The sequence below is a fragment of the Microtus pennsylvanicus genome, chromosome 1 (genome assembly GCF_037038515.1).
Source record: "Microtus pennsylvanicus isolate mMicPen1 chromosome 1, mMicPen1.hap1, whole genome shotgun sequence".
NCBI classification, from domain to species: Eukaryota; Metazoa; Chordata; class Mammalia; order Rodentia; family Cricetidae; genus Microtus; species Microtus pennsylvanicus.
The window spans coordinates 126,767,783-126,780,976 of record NC_134579.1 but is presented as its reverse complement, the minus strand read 5'-3'; the positions used below and the strand labels follow the sequence as shown (position 1 = coordinate 126,780,976).

Sequence of the window (13,194 nt, the reverse complement as noted above, 5' to 3'; positions counted from 1 at the left end):
AACATTCAATAGACTCGTGGATTTGTAAATAAAACATTATAGCACTCCAGGAAGCAGAAACTCAACCTCAGATACTATAGACAGAAGGCAGTCTCACGAAGAGAGCAAATGCAGTGTAAAGAAGGTTGTGTGTTAAGTCCCAGCAGCAGCTACAGTTTCCCTGACTCTAGCTCACTTGCCCTTGACATGAGTCAGTCACTCATTAGCAAGTGTCAAAGAAAAGCACAAACCAACTGATTTTTTTTTTAATGTTCCTGTTTAAACAATGAAGATCGAAAGGAGCATTACTTTTGAGTAATCAATTCAGCCCTCATGTCCACCCAGAACCATGTCTTCTGGAAATCTCTATAAGCATTATTGACTCCTGTTATCAACAGTTAGCACTGACTGACGTCAGCCGGATGTGGTGAAAAGGGTGTTGCTATGGATATCTTCCAAGAGAAGAGGCTCAAGTGATGGAGCCAAAGACAGCTTGGTGAAGCGTGAAGCATAGGGAAGGCTATATTCTAGGCAGAGCAAACAGCAGAGCCCTGCTGGCCCAGATGGCGCCGACGTATAGGTGATTAAAAGAAAACAGATGCATCTTCCTGCCACCTGCTAGAGACTGCTGGTAGACGCCTGTGATGTCTGCAGTGTGGAAGCAACACCCTGTGTGGTGGCCAGCTTGCACAGCTGTGTCCAGCAGCTTTGCAGCACCACAAGTACAGGCACAGGTGCAGAGAGCTTGTGGTGAGGGAGCAAAGCATCCTGGGTGGGGGCAGTAGCTTGGGGGTTGTGTGGGCAGAAGTGGGACAGGTTGGGAGGATAAGTGGGCAGGAGATGAAAGTGATAAAGTAGGTGGGGCCTCCTAACACCTCACTTTGGGCTTTCTGGGGCTTCAAAGCAGAGGTGCCATATTGCCTAGCCTTCCTTGGGTTTAGTGCTATGACACCTACATCCTGCCTCTTCCCCCTCCTACCACACAAGGTGGCCAGTATCTTGGGCAAGAAGACAGGCTTGTTTGTGGACCAGGATTCCTGGGATGATCCAAAGGCACAGTATTTGGTCTGTCCTTCTGCTGGGCCCTGGGATGTGTCCCATGAATGGCTTCATTCTGGGTCTTCTCTCTGCCAATCGGTAGCCTCACTGTCCCTTCAGACCCGAGGTTCTGAGGCTACCTACATCACCAGCCTTCCATGGATTCCCTACCATGTCAATTCCTGCCACCATTCTCTATCTCTCTTTCTCTTCCCCCCTCTCCTTTTCCTCACTGCCCTGCGCTCCCATGGTTTTCCTTTTGATATTATAGTCCAGGCAGGCCTTGGACTTATTGTGTAGCCAAGGATAATTCTTTAACTTTTGACCCTCCTGCCACCAGCTCCTGAGTCGAGGGATTAAAGCTGTAGCAGAGCAGAGCCCTACAGTCATAAGCCACATGAACTTAACCTTCCCAGTTGCTTAGCTCCAAGGTCCTGCAGGTAGCATGATGCACCATGGTCTCATAGAAAGAGAAAGTTGACTTCCAAGGACGCCAACTCAACCACTATTCGGTCACTCAGAGTTTTCATTTCATGCTTGTTGAAAGAACAATTTTGATCTTCTTACATGACAGTTTTCTTTCGCTTGTGTCCATCTGAGTCCTAGAAAAGACAAACAGAGAAGCTGGGGCTAAAGCTCAGTTGGTAGCCATTCACCTTGCCTGCTCGGATCCCTGGGTTTGATCCCATCCCAGAACATACTGGGTGTGGTACCACTTACCTATAATCACAACACTTGGGAGGTGGAGGTAGGAGGATCAAGTAATTAAGGATATCTTCTGCAATGTAGGGAGCTGGAGTCAGCCTGGGCTACATGAGATCCTTGGGGAGGGGTAATGGGGACAGGAGGACAGGGAAACAGTGGTGGTGGGGAGGGGGAGGGGGAGAGAGAAGGGAAGGAGGGGGAGGGACAGAGAGACAGAGGGAGGGAGAGAGAGAGAGAGAGAGAGAGAGAGAGAGAGAGAGAAGGAAATGAGGGGAGGGTCAGAGGGAGGGAGGGAGGGAGGGAGGAAGGGGGGGGAGAGAGAGGAATGAGGGGAAGGACAGAGGGATAGAGAGAAAAAAGAGAAGGGAAAGAGAGGGAGGGAAGAGGGAGAGAGAGAAAGTGGGGCGTGGGGAAGCAGGGAGAAAGACCAGAAATTCGCCAGCCTGATTAATTTTAAAACTCCTTCCTAGTTGCTCTCAGCTCAGTGATAGCCATATTTTCTTGATGGTACTGACAGGTGAAAAAAATTGGGCAAGTTAGCATCCTTAAGATTAGATACATACACTTGCCAAAACAAACACAAACCGAGGAGAAAATAACCGTTGTTATTTTTTTATTTATTGTTTTGCCAGCAAATTTACAAGCACATAAGACACACATAAGATAAACAAAGCATACAAAATACTCTAAGTAAAATAAAGACTGGCGGGAGGGGGGTGTGGGGGGGACACATCCTTGGCCAGGGTAATCACAGCAGATTCTGCCCCAGGCTTTGACTCCAGCCTGCCCAGGAAATGTGAGGTCCTGACCACCTGGGGAAGAACTCCAGCTTCAAGGTGAAAAGCCATGATGTGCTTTGAAAACAAAACCCAGTTTCAATCTCAACTCCAAACACATGAGGTTTTCTGTGGTGACACTGAGGAAAAATAGGGGCTGATTTCAGGGCCCACTTTTCTGGAAGATTCTCCAGAAGCCTGGAGACCTGCTCCTCACACTGGGCTTACAGCTGCAATTCAACTGAGCTGAGAACTCCCATCCCATCTCCACACTAAACCCAAGACCTTAAATCTTTGATTCCAGGGCCTTTGAGAAAACAAAGTGTCTCCCTGGTGGTGCACCTAACCTGCATCTTTCAAGCTTGAGGAACAATATAGGTTGAGTGTGTGTGCGCGCACACGCTCGCAACACAGAGTAGGAAGGAGTAGCCCTGGAAGTGTTCAGGGGCACTGGTCAGAATTGGTCAGCATCAGACACTGGAGGACATGTTTAGTTCTTGAAGATGTGGTTCCAGGGTGGTCCAGGGAGGCTCTAAGGAGGTGAGCATCTAAAGGTGGTGGTGCCAGTGCATGACTAATTCCAGCCCTGGGGAAGCAGAGGCAGCAGGATCATGTTTCAAAAAACCGAAAGGATTTTGGGAAATGACCAACCACAGAAGTGCCTACCTTGCAAATGTTGGGTGTGGTAGGCTGTGCTCGCAATCCCAGCACTGGGGAGGCCGCAGGGCTTGTGAGCCAGTCAGTCTAGCCTAACAGGTGAGTTTCTGGTCAATGAGGGACCAGGATTCCAGAATATAATACTTCAGGTTGCCCTGGGACACGCACACACACACACACACACACACACACACACACACACACACACACACGAGTGCAAATAAAAACTACAGAACAAAACCAGAGATGAACACTTTGTTAGGAGTCATGTGACCATGGCAGTTGGTCACCTGAGTCAGAGATCAAAGGGTGCTTTTTGAAGCCTGGCCATCCAGAGAGAAATGATAACCCCATTGGCTGCCCGCTGGAGCAGGGCCCCACTGCCAGCTGTGCCAGCTGCCTCCTGCTGCCAGAGCACTGGGAAAGTGAGAGACCTGAGCTTGCTTTAGTACCAAGAGGCTGCTGTAGCCCTCAGACCAGGTTTCCTGACTGAGACTGTTTCCTCATCTGTAGAACGTGTGTAATGAGAAGAAGCCTCAGAAGGCTGTTGGGGAGCGTGAACAGACAGGTGGAAAAATATTAAAAACCAAACAGTCAAACCTAGTGGTGCTCAGAATGGCTCTGAGGGTGTTGGGCAAGCGCTCTACCACTCGGCCATGCCCTTTGCCCCGAGTACAGGCTCTGTGCCTGAAGCACAGCCATTGGCACAGCCTCCACATAGCCTTTTGAGAGGCCAGGGCTAGGTAGACATTAGACCTGTGGGACTGATGCTACATCTCTATCCCAAGCCAACATCCTCTGGTTGCCCCCTAAGCGCCACGCTCTGTGACTCCGTTAAGGAAGCGGGTCGGCAGGCAGATGAAGGAGGTTTCCATCCTGGAAAGATGGAAATGAGCTTGTTCAGCAGCCTGCTTTCAATGCCACATCAGCTTCCCAAGCTAATCCGTAAGGGAGACAGGGAGCCGACTTCCTCTAGTGGGTGACATCCAGATAGAGGCCTTTGCCACCTTGGGTGGCAGCCAGAAAGCCTAAATTAGCTATCCATTCAGCTCTGTCTCCCCTGTCTTGCCCTTCCTCTGTACCCTTATGCCTGCCCTGGGATGCTTAACTACCCCTGGAATGAACCAAAGCCTTCCTGTTCTTCCCCAGAAGCTCCCACCAAGAGAGGTCTCGACAGAAAGCAGTTAGCCACACCATCCCCTGGTGAACACCTTCCCAGTCTCCGTTTCATCAAGACTCCTTTCCCTGGTGCACGGGAGCCTGGAGCATCCTCTCACCTCCACCATGCCCTGCCTACCTGTCTTCATGCAGGGCCCCCGGGCTGGGCTGACCCCTCCCCTGCGGAATGCTGCACCTGCCGCCCGACGCTCTACTGTGACTAATGTGATTTTCATGACTAGTAGCACACGCCGCCCTGCCTGAGCTTCAGGTTATGATGTAAGCACTCCATGTTTCCTCCCTGAACCAGCTTAGACCCCTATTCCTCTCTGGTCAGTTACACACACTCTACTGTGAAGTTCTGAGGGATCTGACTTCCTTCCAGAATCATAAAGCCCAGCACAGAGCCGCCCCCCCCCCCAGCAGAATCCCCTTCTGATCTCTTATTTGATACCTTTCTTCACCCATAAGTAGTATGACACTCCAGAGTTTTAAATGTGCACTCAATAAATGCTATGTCGTTTGGTTTTATTGTAGAGAATTGGCTTCACCGAGGTGGGGACTTTGGCAGTCCAACATCTCCCACAGGGTGGACACTGTTTTATGGAGTCCATGAATGAATGACAAACACGTATCTGCGTCCCTCTGGTGTGTGTGTATATTTGGGTTAGTTGTAACTAGAATAGAAATTTATTATGTTTTCTTTCTTTCTTTTTTTTTCTTTTTTTGAATTTTCGAGACAGTGTTTCTCCGAAGCTTTGGTTCCTGTCCTGGAACTAGCTTTTATAGACTAGGCTGGCCTCGAACTCACAGAGATCCGCCTGCCTCTGCCTCCCGATTGCTGGGATTAAAGGCGTTCGCCACCACTGCCCGGCTGTTATGTTTATTTTTGTATAGGTATGGGGATACTGTTTCACAGCTCCCCCAGAGGTCAGAAAACTTGTTGGGTGGGGGTGTCTGTTTTCTCCTTTCATAATGTGGATCCCGAATCGAACTCAGGTTCTCAGACTTGGAGGCAGGCGCTGTTACTCACTGAGTCACTAGCCAACAGAATTTTATTTTAAATATTTATTTTTATTACTGTGTGCCATAGCACACGTGTGGAGGTCAGGGACAACTTTGTGGAGTCGGTCCTCTCCGTGGGCTTTGGGGATTGCAAGTGTCTTGACCAAATGAGATGTCTCTCCGGTCCCAGAAATGTATTTTAAACAGTTAACACACACCGTACAGACAGTGTAAACAGAGGATAAAGAGGATGCAGAGAAAGGCGAGCCTCCACGCTCACACCTTGGGCTGGCTGCTTGCTGGGGCGCTGGCCTGGCCTGAAGGGCGGCAAGCCCGCCTGGGGTCAGAACGCAAGCCTGAGTGGCTACGCCCTGCCTGAGGCTGTGCGTGTGGGGACCGCCCGCGGGGTGGCAGGAGCTAGAGCTGCAAGCCCGAGGCGGCGGGAGCCCCGCCCCAGGGAGGAGGCGAAGGCGGGGCTGCGCAGGGAGGGGCGGGCGCTCTCGATTCCACTCCTCTTGCGCCGCGCCGCCCTACCGGAGCGTGGGGGGGGAGAAAGAGGGGGGGGGGAGAAGCTGCGGGGGAAGGGGCGTGGCCGAGGCCATGTGGGCAGGGCCTACCCAGATCCCAGCCCCCCAGGGCTTCCCGGCAAGAGAGGAATCCTGGGCGCGAGGGCCGCGGTAGGGGGCGTGGTGAAACTGTAGGACACAGGGGCGGGGCGTGATCACAAGTGGCCCCGCCCCTTGCGTCACGACACGCGGCCCCGCCCCTCGCGGCGCCTCCCTGGCGACCGGCGGGGAGCCGGAGTCTGCGCGGGCGCTGACTTGTGCACGGTAGGTGGCGGGGGCCTCGGCCAGCGCCGGGTCAGTGCTGCACGGCGCTGTGGGGACTGTGGGCGGCGCGGACAAGTCCGGCCGCCGCTGGAGGCGGGGGGTCTCACGCGTGGCCTGGAGCCCCATCCGCGCGGCGCCGCGGGGAAGTTAACTTGCGGAGGTCGCGGCCCACGGTGGTTCTTAGAATGCAAATGCCTCCGCGCTCTGCCTAGTTGGCTGGCTTCCTGCTTCACACGTGGGGAAACTGAGGCCTGGGCTGTCACGTGCCTGGCCGCTGGGACTCGCAGTCAGGACAGCAGTAAACTCTCCCTCGGGGTTCCATGCGCGCGCGTGTTGGGGAAGGGGCTTTCTGTTTTGACCCTCACTCCCTCCCACCCCAGAGGTAATGCCCCTTTCTCCCTGCGTCCACTCTGTCCCTCAGCCCTCCCCCAACCGTTATTTCTTTCATCCCAGCAGGGTTGCCTGATGGTTAGGCCCAGCCTTCTATGCTGGGGCAGATCGGGGCGGGAGGTTCCGGTTTAAGACTGGGGACGTGCCCCTTCGTCCAGTTCGGGGATGCAGAACTGGGTTTGTTTCATTATCCTAAAGAAGCGGTTAAGTTATTCGCGGACTGCTGTACTCGTCTCTGCCCAAGCTTATCTATTTACCATATTCTTGTTTTAAAAACGATACCGAAGTATTTCATAACAGCTTTCTAATCATACAACTCACCCTTTGGAAGTGAACTTTTGGTGGGTGTAGGATACTTAAATCACTTGTCCTCATTGTCTCCTTTTAGAACATTTTCACATCCCCCAAAGCAGCGCTCATTCACACCCTAAACCTCCTTCCCCAGGCCCTGGCCACTCTCATCAACACCTACTGTCTGTCTGTGAACTTGTCTGTTCTGGATAGTTCTCTGTGTTTCCTCCTGGGGTCATAGGCTTTACTGGCTTTCGTAGGAGTGTGGGTGTGTCTCCACCTTAGCACTTATCTTTTTTATGACTGAATAGTATTTTCTGGTGTGAATAGACCATATGTATGTATTTTTTGTCCAATGACTTGTAGCTGGCCAGTGGGTTGATGCTCCTTTTTGGCTGTGATTAATACTGCTGCTGGGAGTGTTGTGTACATCTTTTTCTTGGTACATGTGTGCGTTTTCAGTTCCATCTAATACTTAACCTAGGAGTGGGGTTCTTGGGCTAAAGGGTCCTTTTAAAGCGTAACATATTTAGGAGCTGCCAAACTCTCAAAGTGCTTTACCGTTTCACACGACTGCCTGTGGTACGTGATGGTTGTGATGTTTGTGACCAGGTCTTATGTAGCCCACGCTGACCTTGCACTCCTGACCCTCCAGTTCCCACCCTTGAGTACTGGAATTAGAGGCCTGTGCAGCCTGCCTAGCTTCAGGGTTCCCACAGTCCTGAGTGTGTTTAGTCTCTTTCGAGGAAGTCAGGACACTCCTGGCTTCAATGAATTTGTTACTAGTGATTTCCTAGTTCCTGCAAAACAAGTATCTCATCGATGGACTGAAGGGTACCTGGCATGTCACTGGGGCAGTCCTGGGACCAGCACTTAAGGAGCATCAGCAGTACCTAGTGGTGTTGGGGCCTGGACCTACCCCCTCCTTCCTTCCCTTCCCTCCCTCCCTCCCTGTTCTGGGCAAGGAGAGGCAGCAGAAGGTGGTCAGTCAGGGCTCTTCCCATGGAAAGGGAGGTAAAGGTGTGTGTGTGTGTGTGTGTGTGTGTGTGAGAGAGAGAGAGAGAGAGAGAGAGAGAGAGAGAGAGAGAGACAGGGAGACAGGGAGACAGGGAGAGACAGGGTTTCCTGTGACTCAGGCTGGCCTTCATTATGGAACTGAAGATGACCTTTAACTTCTAATCCTCCTGCCTCCACCTCCTAAATGCTAGCATTACAGACTTGCACCACTATTATTCAGTGTTGGGGGTGGGCCCTAGGGCTGCAGACATGCTAGGAGAGCACTCTGCCAACTAAACTGCATTCCTTTTATAACTACTGTGGGTGGTGTGTGTCTATGCACATTTGTGGGTCTGGAGAGGCCAGGGGTCGATGTGGGGTGTCTTTCTCTATTGCTCTTCGTCTTGATTTTTGAGACAGGCTCTCACTAAATGCAGAACTTGCCATTTTTCTTAGACTGACTAGCCAGAGAGCGCCTGAGACCTGCGTGACTCACAGTGACCCCAAGCTCTGGGATTGCAGGCACGTGCTGCTGAGGCCAGCTTCTTTTTTTTTTCTTTTTTCCTTTCCTTTCCCTCCCTCCCTCCTTCCCTCCCTCTCTCACTCACTCACTCTCTCTCTCTCTTTCTTTCTTTTTCTTTCTTTCATGAAACAAGGTCACACTGTATAGCCTTGGCTGGCCTGGAACTGACTGATACCTGCCTGCCTCCTAGCTGCTGGAATCAAATCTGTGCACCACCATACCCAGCCTATTCCAGAAATGATGGAATTCCAGCCTCGGGTCCTCAGGCTAGCATAGCACGATCCCAGTGAGATGTTTGCAAAGCCCTGAGCCACATTCTTGAAGGGAGTCTGATTTCTGAAGGTCAGTCCAGGCTTCTCCTCGTCACCTGTTGCAGAGTTTAAAACATTACCTTGCAGGTCCTAGTCCCCAGGTCCAACCTGGTGCCACCTGGTTGTAGTTGGTGACAGAACTGGAAAAGCAGAGCCCCAGGCACTAAATGTAGCTCCCTCACTCTCCCTGAGTTCCTTGGTGAAGAAAGCGGTCTAGGGAACGGGAAACCTCTAGGCCTTGTGTCGCTGTTGGAGGAATGGGTGTGCATCCTCAGAGCTTCATATATGATACCTTAGACTCCAGGAGGCTGCCCGGGCATTGCCCATGTGACCCCGTGGGTGTGTTTGTAGCTAGAGTGTGGGTTGTATGGCATCACAGTGACTTTTTGTGAGCTTAGGTATGACTTGGGTGGCTTTGATTTTCCAGGTGACCTCACAGAAGCTCTCCTGAGCAGCAGTCTGTGCCTGCCTCCTGCCTTCTGTGTTCTGCTGTCTGTGAGGCGCTGTGCTCCATGGCCCCTAACTGGCCCAGCTGCAGACATACCACAGAAGTCTGGGATACCCCTCTCTCACATCCTAGGCCGCTGGCTGAGGAGGAATTGTGGGCATGAGTCATTTGAAATAGCTGGAGGGCTGGGCCAAGCCCAGAAATTGCAGGGGAGGACCAGGGAGGACATGACTGCTGGGAAGATGGAACTGGTGGCCCCGCTGCCAAGTAGATTCTCACATTTACCAGGCTATTGACCCAGGCTGGCCTGTGGCAGAAGGCTGGCAAGGTCAGTGAGTTGGCACAGCCTGCATTTGTACCACCACTCCACTTGGAAGCAAAGCCTGGAGCTGTGGCTGCTCGCTGCCCCTTGGCTGAGTTTGCAGAGCAGAGTACAAGTGGCTGCCACCTCCTGGGGATAGGAGGAGGTGGTGACGTAAGCTGAGTGAGATGGGCTCTCGGAATCTCAAGCCTGCCCTTTGTGAGCCCCAGCCTCCCTACCAGAGTCAGTGATTCCGAACCTGGCTGACACAGGGCCAGCTCTAGCCCTTCACTCAGTTCTCCCCATAGCAGAGGTACAGATGGCCGCAGTGGCCGCTGCAGGGTTGGTCACCCAGATGCCACTTAGACAGATTTGAGGCAAAGGCCCGTCTTTATAGTTTACCCTCCTCACCATCTCTTTTCCCTTTGCAAGGCCCAGTACATAAGCCCCTGGGCACAGTGGTTACAAGTATTAGCTACTCATGTGCACGTTTGCTGTCTGTGTCTCACTTCCTCTGAGCAGCAGGGTGAACACAGGACTCTCTAAGTCCCAGCTCCCTCCAGACGGCTGACTTTGGGCAAGGCGCTTCCCCACTCTGAGCCTGTTCTTCCTGCTAAGGGAGGGGTTTACTGCGTGTGGTTTTTGTTTAGCTCCTTGGTGGTGATGTGGCTTTTCTAGGTTGGTCAGTTGGCTTTGTAGTTATGGGAATTGAACCTAGGGTCCTCTGCATGCTAGGCAGGCTCTCTCCCATTGAACTACAGCCCAATCTACTTCTCACATTTTTTTCATTTTGAAATAAGACCTCACTAAGTTGCCTAGGCTGGCCTAGAACTCTCTCTGTAGCCTAGGCTGGTTTTGAACTTTGAATCTTCCTGCTTCAGCCTCCCAGGAGTTAGGATGACAGGCCTGTGCCACTGGGCCCTGGCTGCTTTTCTGGTTTTACTTGAACTGACTTTCAGATATTTGTAGGGAAAAATTACAGTTCTAAACTGAGCAGCCTGAGGCTCCCTCAACTGTCCTGGACTGTCCTGATCTCTATAGTCCCCACCTGTCCCCAATGTTACACACTCAGGACTGGCCCCAAGAACTTTGAACTGGTGTCTGAGAGCTTCAAGGCTTTGTGGATGGCCAGGGCCTTCCTTGTGTTTTAAAGCCATTCCCATTGCTTAACATCTTTGAAGACTACTTTTCCTTGATGTGTCCCCCCTCACACTCCTCAAGTCACAGAACATCTCCTTGGTGGGTTCAGGTCTGCCCTAAGCATCTCAGCAGGGGTGCGTCCGGTTCTGGGTTCTGTGAGCAGGGACATTGTCCCCTCCCCATGTCTGTCCTCAGTAGCTACACCTCTTCTTTCCCAAACACTAAGGCTGGCCTCTAGTCAGTTTTCAGAGGCCACACAAGCTTGATTATTGTCAGAGGCAGCCAGCACACATAGGACCTGTTTCGCCCAGAGAGAGACCCCCTATACCATTATGCATAGTCACCTCTGCTGGACCAGAAGACACTGCACACTCAGTAGCAGGAGGGCAAATTGCAACTCCCTAGGAAGAAGCTGCTACCAGATCCAGAGGCAGTGAGGACACCTTGTTCCTGGGATCTGGGGAGTTGGGTGCTTAACATCTTCTCCATGCTGGTTTCTAAAGAGCACATTTAAAGAGTGAAGGTCTGGACTCAAGAGTCTGTGGGTCCTGCCCTACCCCTTGTTCTGGACTTATGCTCACTGACTACCTTTTATCTGTGGCTGCCATATCACGTGGAGTACAGTTCCCCCCATATTTCCAGTTACTCTATCTACAGTGGTTTGAAAATATTAAATGGAAGTCTCTAGGGAAAAGCAGTATGTACGTTTAGACCGTAGGTCCTTCTAAGCAGGGCCTATGGTTTAAGAACCTGCCCTGATGACTAGGACTTGATTCATTTCTCGTCTTGGGTATCCACAGTGTATATGCTATCTGCCCACTCGTCACTTCCTAATTATCTGTTATGACATCAGCTGCCAATCTTCCAGAAGACTTAAGTAGCCTGGTTTTATTCAGTAATTTCCCCAAAGCACAAACTTTCATCATGGCATTTATTATAATAAATTTTATTGTAATTCTTGTTAATCTCCTACTGGGTCTGTTTTATTAATTGAACCTTGTCATGGATGTGTGTATAGGAAAAGTGCAGTATGTATGGGGAACTGTCCCTGATCAGCTCTGCTGGACGCATATGACATCTGAGGCTGTAGTTTGGAGCGTGGCCGCGAGACCTCTGAGCTGCAGCATCCTGTGGAGAGTCTGTCCGTTTGTGTTTAGCTCTGCATGTTGAGTCTCCTCAGCTTGGCTCCATGATGGTAGTGCTGTGAGCTCTGGTTTTTGTTTTTTTTTTATTTTTATGGGACACTGGCTAGAGTCCCTGCGGAAGAGCCTGAGTCGAGTTGAAGTAGGTTGTGGGGTTTGCGAGGTGGCTTGGGTGGGCAGCCTGTCACACGGTCACAGGGCCCAGAGCCATTTCAAGTTGCTTTCTGTCTATCTGAGGCAGGTAGGGGCCTTTATTCTCCTCCCATACACTTCACAAATGTGTGCAGACCATGGTGGGAGTTAGGGACCGTGATAGGTCCTGAAAGGATGTGGGGTTGAGAAAGGCAGTACAGAGGAGACACTGCAAGACTATCCCCAAAGCCACCAGGGAGCCATGCTTGTTGAGGGTGTGGTACAGAGATGGGGTAGTCAAGGAGGCATCCTGGAGGAGGAGAACCACACCAGTGAGAGCTAGCCGGCAGAAGACTGCTAGAGCTCAGGGTATGAACTGCTGCGTTTGTGGGGTGTCAGCTGGTGGCACACGTGGGGGGAGGCTTTAAAATTGGAGGTAGTTTAAGTCACAGGCAAGCCTCCCATACCAGGCTGGATTGTGCCCTATCTCAGAGTATCAGGAAGTCGAGGAAGGACGAAGAAAATATTTTTAAAAGACTTGAATCATTTAATAAGAAAATATCCAAGAGTAGAGGGTTCTGGGTATAGCCAGATAACCCTCCTTGGCTTTGGGGACCGTGACAGGCACGGGGGCTCTTTGCCCTGGGAAGTTCTGCCGGCCACAGCTCCTTCCCTCCAGTCCCCTGGCTCTGCTAGATAACCTGTGGGCACTGGGCCTTGGAAGCCTCAGGCTGCCTTCCCAGTGCCTTCTTTCTGAGAATGACTGTCCCTGTCTTTGTGTCTTTTGCCATCTCTGTTGTCCTCTTGCTATCTTGTCACCATCTGTTTCTCAGCCCCTGCCACAGAAGGATGTTGGGTGTCTTCCTGTGTGGTTCTCCATCTTAGTTTTTGAGAAAGTGTTACTCATTCAATCTGGCGCCCACCGTTTCCATTAGACCGGAAGGCCAGCAGTCCCTGGCATATGTTTGTCATCATGCCCTATCCTCAAAGCTAAGATTACAGATGTCACACTCCTGCCTCCGCTTTTATGTAGGTGTTGGGGATTTGAACTCAGGTCCTCATACTTGCACATACAAGCGCTTTACCCATGGAGCCATCTCCCTGCCCACTCCCCGTCTTTCCCTGTGCCTGTGGCCTCTGGTCTCTCCTGGTCTCTATCTTCCTCATCTGCCTGTCTCAGGCTCCCCTGCCTCTGCTCCCTGGTCTCATATCTGCCCCTCTGTGTTGCCCCTTGTTCTGTCTTCTGTATCTCCCATCCCTGTCTCCAGCCCAGTCTCTGACTTTTGCACCCCGCCCCCTTCTGCATACACACAGGCACAGCCCTTCCTCTCTCCCACTTCCTTTGACTTGGGGTGACATCCTGCCATCAGTT

At 51.6% G+C, this 13,194-nt stretch overlaps 1 protein-coding gene across 1 annotated transcript in view; it reads left to right on the top strand.

The window, feature by feature from the left end:
• The first annotated feature begins 6,036 nt into the window (after positions 1–6,036).
• Positions 6,037–13,194, top strand: part of Tpst2 (tyrosylprotein sulfotransferase 2) — a 31,875-nt gene continuing 24,717 nt past the window's right edge. The window contains exon 1 of the mRNA XM_075983512.1: positions 6,037–6,148. The gene's annotated coding sequence lies outside the window, so the exon portion shown is untranslated. The remainder of the gene's footprint in view (positions 6,149–13,194) is intronic.